Here is a 10,711-nt window from a genome sequence, read left to right on the forward strand (position 1 = left end):
CCACCCTCCTTTGCATCTTCCTTCGCGCTCGCGGTGGAGCGTCCGATTCCAGGTTTGATGTATCCTCCGCCTCCCCCAGCCTTGCCATAGCCTGCTCTAGGGTGTCTAAATGACGAGGAATTGCATGAATATCGGCGTCATATTAAATTACAGTTATGTGCTTACAGTACGAATGGATAATTTTGACTCGAAGAGTTATCCAATCTGTGGTTCGGTCCCCGTTGCGCCTCGTTCACGATGTCCAGTTTGGTGCTGTAGGGGGGCCAGTGGCACCAGAGCAGGTTGTCCGATTTTTCCAGCCACCAATCCGGAACAGGATATGTGCTTTTGTCTAAAAGAAGCTCAATGGTACCTGTAAGTAAAAAACATATAAAATCTGTGTAAAAGTATTTAAAAACATATAAGCTTTTTTGTACCTCTTGTCCAGTGTCTTACTTGTGCGATTTTACTTTTGCATAATGATAAAATAACTAGGTCAGCAAAATACTCTATTAAAGTGTAAAAGAAATCCAAGAAAGATATCCTACCCTTCCCATGATGGTAGCTCTCGCTATCATCAGAGTCGGACTCCACCCTCCTTTGCATCCTCCTTCGCGCTCGCGACGGAGCGTCCGATTCCAGGTTTGATGTATCCTCCGCCTCCCCCAGCCTCGCCATAGCCTGCTCTAGGGTATCTAAATGACGAGGAATTGCATGAATATCGGGGTCATCTTAAATTACAGTTATGTGCTTACAGTACGAATGGATAATTTTGACTCAAAGATTTATCCAATCTGTGGTTCGGTCCCCGTTGCGCCTCGTTCACGATGTCCAGTTTGGTGCTGTAGGGGGGCCAGTGGCACCAGAGCAGGTTGTCCGATTTTTCCAGCCACCAATCCGGAACAGGATATGTGCTTTTGTCTAAAAGAAGCTCAATGGTACCTGTAAGTAAAAAACATATAAAATCTGTGTAAAAGTATTTAAAAACATATAAGCTTTTTTCCACCTCTTGTCCAGTGTCTTACTTGTGCGATTTTACTTTTGCATAATGATAAAATAACTAGGTCAGCAAAATACTCTATTAAAGTGTAAAAGAAATCCAAGAAAGATATCCTACCCTCCCCATGACGGTAGGTCTCGCTATCATCAGAGTCGGACTCCACCCTTCTTTGCATCCTCCTTCGCGCTCGCGACGGAGCGTCCGATTCCAGGTTTGATGTATCCTCCGCCTCCCCCAGCCTTGCCATAGCCTGCTCTAGGGTATCTAAATGACGAGGAATTGCATGAATATCGGGGTCATCTTAAATTACAGTTATGTGCTTACAGTACGAATGGATAATTTTAACTCTAAGAGTTTTCCACTCGGGGGTTCTAGCCTCGTTGCGCCTAATTGCGTTCGCGATGTCCAGTTTGGTGCTGTAGGGGGGCCAGTGGCAGCCGAGCAGGTTGTCAGGGGATTTTTGCAGCCACCAATCCGGAACAGGATATGTGCTTTTGTCTAAAAGAAACTCAACGGTACCTGTAAGTAAAAAACATAAAATCTGTGTAAAAGTATTTAAAAACATATGAGCTTTTTTCTACCTCTTGTCCAGTGTCTTACTTGTGCGATTTTACTTTGGCATATCGATAAAATAACTAGGTCAGCAAATACTCTATTCAAATGTAAAAGAAATCCAAGAAAGATATCCTACCCTCCCCATGATGGTAGGTCTCGCTATCATCAGAGTCGGACTCCACCCTCCTTTGCATCTTCCTTCGCGCTCGCGGTGGAGCGTCCGATTCCAGGTTTGATGTATCCTCCGCCTCCCCCAGCCTTGCCATAGCCTGCTCTAGGGTATCTAAATGACGAGGAATTGCATGAATATCGGGGTCATCTTAAATTACAGTTATGTGCTTACAGTACGAATGGATAATTTTAACTCTAAGAGTTTTTCACTCGGGGGTTCTAGCCTCGTTGCGCCTAATTGCGTTCGCGATGTCCAGTTTGGTGCTGTAGGGGGGCCAGTGGCAGCCGAGCAGGTTGTCAGGGGATTTTTGCAGCCACCAATCCGGAACAGGATATGTGCTTTTGTCTAAAAGAAACTCAATGCTACCTGTAAGTAAAAAACATATAAAATCTGTGTAAAAGTATTTAAAAACATATGAGCTTTTTTCTACCTCTTGTCCAGTGTCTTACTTGTGTGATTTTACTTTGGCATATCGATAAAATGACTAGGTCAGCAAAATACTCTATTCAAATGTAAAAGAAATCCAAGAAAGATATCCTACCCTTCCCATGATGGTAGCTCTCGCTATCATCAGAGTCGGACTCCACCCTCCTTTGGCATCCTCCTTCGCGCTCGCGACGGAGCGTCCGATTCCAGGTTTGATGTATCCTCCGCCTCCCCCAGCCTCGCCATAGCCTGCTCTAGGGTGTCTAAATGACGAGGAATTGCATGAATATCGGCGTCATATTAAATTACAGTTATGTGCTTACAGTACGAATGGATAATTTTGACTCGAAGAGTTATCCAATCTGTGGTTCGGTCCCCGTTGCGCCTCGTTCACGATGTCCAGTTTGGTGCTGTAGGGGGGCCAGTGGCACCAGAGCAGGTTGTCCGATTTTTCCAGCCACCAATCCGGAACAGGATATGTGCTTTTGTCTAAAAGAAGCTCAATGGTACCTGTAAGTAAAAAACATATAAAATCTGTGTAAAAGTATTTAAAAACATATAAGCTTTTTTCTACCTCTTGTCCAGTGTCTTACTTGTGCAATTTTACTTTTGCATAATGCTAAAATAACTAGGTCAGCAAAATACTCTATTAAAGTGTAAAAGAAATCCAAGAAAGATATCCTACCCTCCCCATGATGGTAGGTCTCGCTATCATCAGAGTCGGACTCCACCCTCCTTTGCATCCTCCTTCGCGCTCGCGACGGAGCGTCCGATTCCGGGTTTGATGTATCCTCCGCCTCCCCCAGCCTCGCCATAGCCTGCTCTAGGGTGTCTAATTGACGAGGAATTGCATGAATATCGACGTCATATTAAATTACAGTTATGTGCTTACAGTACGAATGGATAATTTTGACTCGAAGAGTTATCCAATCTGTGGTTCGGTCCCCGTTGCGCCTCGTTCACGATGTCCAGTTTGGTGCTGTAGGGGGGCCAGTGGCACCAGAGCAGGTTGTCCGATTTTTCCAGCCACCAATCCGGAACAGGATATGTGCTTTTGTCTAAAAGAAGCTCAATGGTACCTGTAAGTAAAAAACATATAAAATCTGTGTAAAAGTATTTAAAAACATATAAGCTTTTTTCTACCTCTTGTCCAGTGTCTTACTTGTGCAATTTTACTTTTGCATAATGCTAAAATAACTAGGTCAGCAAAATACTCTATTAAAGTGTAAAAGAAATCCAAGAAAGATATCCTACCCTTCCCATGATGGTAGCTCTCGCTATCATCAGAGTCGGACTCCACCCTCCTTTGCATCCTCCTTCGCGCTCGCGACGGAGCGTCCGATTCCAGGTTTGATGTATCCTCCGCCTCCCCCAGCCTCGCCATAGCCTGCTCTAGGGTGTCTAAATGACGAGGAATTGCATGAATATCGGCGTCATATTAAATTACAGTTATGTGCTTACAGTACGAATGGATAATTTTGACTCGAAGAGTTATCCAATCTGTGGTTCGGTCCCCGTTGCGCCTCGTTCACGATGTCCAGTTTGGTGCTGTAGGGGGGCCAGTGGCACCAGAGCAGGTTGTCCGATTTTTCCAGCCACCAATCCAAAACAGGATATGTGCTTTTGTCTAAAAGAAGCTCAATGGTACCTGTAAGTAAAAAACATATAAAATCTGTGTAAAAGTATTTAAAAACATATAAGCTTTTTTCTACTTCTTGTCCAGTGTCTTACTTGTGCAATTTTACTTTTGCATAATGCTAAAATAACTAGGTCAGCAAAATACTCTATTAAAGTGTAAAAGAAATCCAAGAAAGATATCCTACCCTTCCCATGATGGTAGCTCTCGCTATCATCAGAGTCGGACTCCACCCTCTTTTGCATCCTCCTTCGCGCTCGCGACGGAGCGTCCGATTCCAGGTTTGATGTATCCTCCGCCTCCCCCAGCCTCGCCATAGCCTGCTCTAGGGTGTCTAAATGACGAGGAATTGCATGAATATCGGCGTCATATTAAATTACAGTTATGTGCTTACAGTACGAATGGATAATTTTGACTCGAAGAGTTATCCAATCTGTGGTTCGGTCCCGGTTGCGCCTCGTTCACGATGTCCAGTTTGGTGCTGTAGGGGGGCCAGTGGCACCAGAGCAGGTTGTCCGATTTTTCCAGCCACCAATCCGGAACAGGATATGTGCTTTTGTCTAAAAGAAGCTCAATGGTACCTGTAAGTAAAAAACATATAAAATCTGTGTAAAAGTATTTAAAAACATATAAGCTTTTTTGTACCTCTTGTCCAGTGTCTTACTTGTGCGATTTTACTTTTGCATAATGATAAAATAACTAGGTCAGCAAAATACTCTATTAAAGTGTAAAAGAGATCCAAGAAAGATATTCTACCCTCCCCATGACGGTAGGTCTCGCTATCATCAGAGTCGGACTCCACCCTTCTTTGCATCCTCCTTCGCGCTCGCGACGGAGCGTCCGATTCCAGGTTTGATGTATCCTCCGCCTCCCCCAGCCTTGCCATAGCCTGCTCTAGGGTATCTAAATGACGAGGAATTGCATGAATATCGGGGTCATCTTAAATTACAGTTATGTGCTTACAGTACGAATGGATAATTTTAACTCTAAGAGTTTTCCACTCGGGGGTTCTAGCCTCGTTGCGCCTAATTGCGTTCGCGATGTCCAGTTTGGTGCTGTAGGGGGGCCAGTGGCAGCCGAGCAGGTTGTCAGGGGATTTTTGCAGCCACCAATCCGGAACAGGATATGTGCTTTTGTCTAAAAGAAACTCAGCGGTACCTGTAAGTAAAAAACATATAAAATCTGTGTAAAAGTATTTAAAAACATATGAGCTTTTTTCTACCTCTTGTCCAGTGTCTTACTTGTGCGATTTTACTTTGGCATATCGATAAAATAACTAGGTCAGCAAATACTCTATTCAAATGTAAAAGAAATCCAAGAAAGATATCCTACCCTCCCCATGATGGTAGGTCTCGCTATCATCAGAGTCGGACTCCACCCTCCTTTGCATCTTCCTTCGCGCTCGCGGTGGAGCGTCCGACTCCAGGTTTGATGTATCCTCCGCCTCCCCCAGCCTTGCCATAGCCTGCTCTAGGGTATCTAAATGACGAGGAATTGCATGAATATCGGGGTCATCTTAAATTACAGTTATGTGCTTACAGTACGAATGGATAATTTTAACTCTAAGAGTTTTTCACTCGGGGGTTCTAGCCTCGTTGCGCCTAATTGCGTTCGCGATGTCCAGTTTGGTGCTGTAGGGGGGCCAGTGGCAGCCGAGCAGGTTGTCAGGGGATTTTTGCAGCCACCAATCCGGAACAGGATATGTGCTTTTGTCTAAAAGAAACTCAACGGTACCTGTAAGTAAAAAACATATAAAATCTGTGTAAAAGTATTTAAAAACATATGAGCTTTTTTCTACCTCTTGTCCAGTGTCTTACTTGTGTGATTTTACTTTGGCATATCGATAAAATGACTAGGTCAGCAAAATACTCTATTCAAATGTAAAAGAAATCCAAGAAAGATATCCTACCCTTCCCATGATGGTAGCTCTCGCTATCATCAGAGTCGGACTCCACCCTCCTTTGGCATCCTCCTTCGCGCTCGCGACGGAGCGTCCGATTCCAGGTTTGATGTATCCTCCGCCTCCCCCAGCCTCGCCATTGCCTGCTCTAGGGTGTCTAAATGACGAGGAATTGCATGAATATCGGCGTCATATTAAATTACAGTTATGTGCTTACAGTACGAATGGATAATTTTGACTCGAAGAGTTATCCAATCTGTGGTTCGGTCCCCGTTGCGCCTCGTTCACGATGTCCAGTTTGGTGCTGTAGGGGGGCCAGTGGCACCAGAGCAGGTTGTCCGATTTTTCCAGCCACCAATCCGGAACAGGATATGTGCTTTTGTCTAAAAGAAGCTCAATGGTACCTGTAAGTAAAAAACATATAAAATATGTGTAAAAGTATTTAAAAACATATAAGCTTTTTTCTACCTCTTGTCCAGTGTCTTACTTGTGCAATTTTACTTTTGCATAATGCTAAAATAACTAGGTCAGCAAAATACTCTATTAAAGTGTAAAAGAAATCCAAGAAAGATATCCTACCCTCCCCATGATGGTAGGTCTCGCTATCATCAGAGTCGGACTCCACCCTCCTTTGCATCCTCCTTCGCGCTCGCGACGGAGCGTCCGATTCCGGGTTTGATGTATCCTCCGCCTCCCCCAGCCTCGCCATAGCCTGCTCTAGGGTGTCTAATTGACGAGGAATTGCATGAATATCGACGTCATATTAAATTACAGTTATGTGCTTACAGTACGAATGGATAATTTTGACTCGAAGAGTTATCCAATCTGTGGTTCGGTCCCCGTTGCGCCTCGTTCACGATGTCCAGTTTGGTGCTGTAGGGGGGCCAGTGGCACCAGAGCAGGTTGTCCGATTTTTCCAGCCACCAATCCGGAACAGGATATGTGCTTTTGTCTAAAAGAAGCTCAATGGTACCTGTAAGTAAAAAACATATAAAATCTGTGTAAAAGTATTTAAAAACATATAAGCTTTTTTCTACCTCTTGTCCAGTGTCTTACTTGTGCAATTTTACTTTTGCATAATGCTAAAATAACTAGGTCAGCAAAATACTCTATTAAAGTGTAAAAGAAATCCAAGAAAGATATCCTACCCTTCCCATGATGGTAGCTCTCGCTATCATCAGAGTCGGACTCCACCCTCCTTTGCATCCTCCTTCGCGCTCGCGACGGAGCGTCCGATTCCAGGTTTGATGTATCCTCCGCCTCCCCCAGCCTCGCCATAGCCTGCTCTAGGGTGTCTAAATGACGAGGAATTGCATGAATATCGGCGTCATATTAAATTACAGTTATGTGCTTACAGTACGAATGGATAATTTTGACTCGAAGAGTTATCCAATCTGTGGTTCGGTCCCCGTTGCGCCTCGTTCACGATGTCCAGTTTGGTGCTGTAGGGGGGCCAGTGGCACCAGAGCAGGTTGTCCGATTTTTCCAGCCACCAATCCAAAACAGGATATGTGCTTTTGTCTAAAAGAAGCTCAATGGTACCTGTAAGTAAAAAACATATAAAATCTGTGTAAAAGTATTTAAAAACATATAAGCTTTTTTCTACCTCTTGTCCAGTGTCTTACTTGTGCAATTTTACTTTTGCATAATGCTAAAATAACTCTATTAAAGTGTAAAAGAAATCCAAGAAAGATATCCTACCCTCCCCATGACGGTAGGTCTCGCTATCATCAGAGTCGGACTCCACCCTTCTTTGCATCCTCCTTCGCGCTCGCGACGGAGCGTCCGATTCCAGGTTTGATGTATCCTCCGCCTCCCCCAGCCTTGCCATAGCCTGCTCTAGGGTATCTAAATGACGAGGAATTGCATGAATATCGGGGTCATCTTAAATTACAGTTATGTGCTTACAGTACGAATGGATAATTTTAACTCTAAGAGTTTTCCACTCGGGGGTTCTAGCCTCGTTGCGCCTAATTGCGTTCGCGATGTCCAGTTTGGTGCTGTAGGGGGGCCAGTGGCAGCCGAGCAGGTTGTCAGGGGATTTTTGCAGCCACCAATCCGGAACAGGATATGTGCTTTTGTCTAAAAGAAACTCAACGGTACCTGTAAGTAAAAAACATATAAAATCTGTGTAAAAGTATTTAAAAACATATGAGCTTTTTTCTACCTCTTGTCCAGTGTCTTACTTGTGCGATTTTACTTTGGCATATCGATAAAATAACTAGGTCAGCAAATACTCTATTCAAATGTAAAAGAAATCCAAGAAAGATATCCTACCCTCCCCATGATGGTAGGTCTCGCTATCATCAGAGTCGGACTCCACCCTCCTTTGCATCTTCCTTCGCGCTCGCGGTGGAGCGTCCGATTCCAGGTTTGATGTATCCTCCGCCTCCCCCAGCCTTGCCATAGCCTGCTCTAGGGTATCTAAATGACGAGGAATTGCATGAATATCGGGGTCATCTTAAATTACAGTTATGTGCTTACAGTACGAATGGATAATTTTAACTCTAAGAGTTTTTCACTCGGGGGTTCTAGCCTCGTTGCGCCTAATTGCGTTCGCGATGTCCAGTTTGGTGCTGTAGGGGGGCCAGTGGCAGCCGAGCAGGTTGTCAGGGGATTTTTGCAGCCACCAATCCGGAACAGGATATGTGCTTTTGTCTAAAAGAAACTCAATGCTACCTGTAAGTAAAAAACATATAAAATCTGTGTAAAAGTATTTAAAAACATATGAGCTTTTTTCTACCTCTTGTCCAGTGTCTTACTTGTGTGATTTTACTTTGGCATATCGATAAAATGACTAGGTCAGCAAAATACTCTATTCAAATGTAAAAGAAATCCAAGAAAGATATCCTACCCTTCCCATGATGGTAGCTCTCGCTATCATCAGAGTCGGACTCCACCCTCCTTTGGCATCCTCCTTCGCGCTCGCGACGGAGCGTCCGATTCCAGGTTTGATGTATCCTCCGCCTCCCCCAGCCTCGCCATAGCCTGCTCTAGGGTGTCTAAATGACGAGGAATTGCATGAATATCGGCGTCATATTAAATTACAGTTATGTGCTTACAGTACGAATGGATAATTTTGACTCGAAGAGTTATCCAATCTGTGGTTCGGTCCCCGTTGCGCCTCGTTCACGATGTCCAGTTTGGTGCTGTAGGGGGGCCAGTGGCACCAGAGCAGGTTGTCCGATTTTTCCAGCCACCAATCCGGAACAGGATATGTGCTTTTGTCTAAAAGAAGCTCAATGGTACCTGTAAGTAAAAAACATATAAAATCTGTGTAAAAGTATTTAAAAACATATAAGCTTTTTTCTACCTCTTGTCCAGTGTCTTACTTGTGCAATTTTACTTTTGCATAATGCTAAAATAACTAGGTCAGCAAAATACTCTATTAAAGTGTAAAAGAAATCCAAGAAAGATATCCTACCCTCCCCATGATGGTAGGTCTCGCTATCATCAGAGTCGGACTCCACCCTCCTTTGCATCTTCCTTCGCGCTCGCGGTGGAGCGTCCGATTCCAGGTTTGATGTATCCTCCGCCTCCCCCAGCCTTGCCATAGCCTGCTCTAGGGTGTCTAAATGACGAGGAATTGCATGAATATCGGCGTCATATTAAATTACAGTTATGTGCTTACATTACGAATGGATAATTTTGACTCGAAGAGTTATCCAATCTGTGGTTCGGTCCCCGTTGCGCCTCGTTCACGATGTCCAGTTTGGTGCTGAAGGGGGGCCAGTGGCACCAGAGCAGGTTGTCCGATTTTTCCAGCCACCAATCCGGAACAGGATATGTGCTTTTGTCTAAAAGAAGCTCAATGGTACCTGTAAGTAAAAAACATATAAAATCTGTGTAAAAGTATTTAAAAACATATAAGCTTTTTTCTACCTCTTGTCCAGTGTCTTACTTGTGCAATTTTACTTTTGCATAATGCTAAAATAACTAGGTCAGCAAAATACTCTATTAAAGTGTAAAAGAAATCCAAGAAAGATATCCTACCCTCCCCATGATGGTAGGTCTCGCTATCATCAGAGTCGGACTCCACCCTCCTTTGCATCCTCCTTCGCGCTCGCGACGGAGCGTCCGATTCCGGGTTTGATGTATCCTCCGCCTCCCCCAGCCTCGCCATAGCCTGCTCTAGGGTGTCTAATTGACGAGGAATTGCATGAATATCGACGTCATATTAAATTACAGTTATGTGCTTACAGTACGAATGGATAATTTTGACTCGAAGAGTTATCCAATCTGTGGTTCGGTCCCCGTTGCGCCTCGTTCACGATGTCCAGTTTGGTGCTGTAGGGGGGCCAGTGGCACCAGAGCAGGTTGTCCGATTTTTCCAGCCACCAATCCGGAACAGGATATGTGCTTTTGTCTAAAAGAAGCTCAATGGTACCTGTAAGTAAAAAACATATAAAATCTGTGTAAAAGTATTTAAAAACATATAAGCTTTTTTCTACCTCTTGTCCAGTGTCTTACTTGTGCAATTTTACTTTTGCATAATGCTAAAATAACTAGGTCAGCAAAATACTCTATTAAAGTGTAAAAGAAATCCAAGAAAGATATCCTACCCTTCCCATGATGGTAGCTCTCGCTATCATCAGAGTCGGACTCCACCCTCCTTTGCATCTTCCTTCGCGCTCGCGGTGGAGCGTCCGATTCCAGGTTTGATGTATCCTCCGCCTCCCCCAGCCTTGCCATAGCCTGCTCTAGGGTGTCTAAATGACGAGGAATTGCATGAATATCGGCGTCATATTAAATTACAGTTATGTGCTTACAGTACGAATGGATAATTTTGACTCGAAGAGTTATCCAATCTGTGGTTCGGTCCCCGTTGCGCCTCGTTCACGATGTCCAGTTTGGTGCTGTAGGGGGGCCAGTGGCACCAGAGCAGGTTGTCCGATTTTTCCAGCCACCAATCCGGAACAGGATATGTGCTTTTGTCTAAAAGAAGCTCAATGGTACCTGTAAGTAAAAAACATATAAAATCTGTGTAAAAGTATTTAAAAACATATAAGCTTTTTTGTACCTCTTGTCCAGTGTCTTACTTGT

General features: G+C 44.1%; 1 long non-coding RNA gene across 1 annotated transcript; it reads right to left on the reverse strand.

Annotated features, from left to right (window-relative positions):
- Positions 1-1,190: 1,190 nt before the first annotated feature.
- Positions 1,191-1,728, reverse strand: LOC121836397. The gene is made up of 3 exons (XR_006077914.1): positions 1,671-1,728; positions 1,304-1,498; positions 1,191-1,243 (listed from the first exon to the last, which is right to left on the reverse strand). It is a non-coding gene; the product is annotated as an uncharacterized LOC121836397 (long non-coding RNA).
- Between the last annotated feature and the right edge of the window lie 8,983 nt (positions 1,729-10,711).

The sequence above is a fragment of the Ixodes scapularis genome, unplaced genomic scaffold, assembly GCF_016920785.2.
Source record: "Ixodes scapularis isolate PalLabHiFi unplaced genomic scaffold, ASM1692078v2 PGA_scaffold2__306_contigs__length_199485367, whole genome shotgun sequence".
NCBI classification, from domain to species: domain Eukaryota; kingdom Metazoa; phylum Arthropoda; class Arachnida; order Ixodida; family Ixodidae; genus Ixodes; species Ixodes scapularis.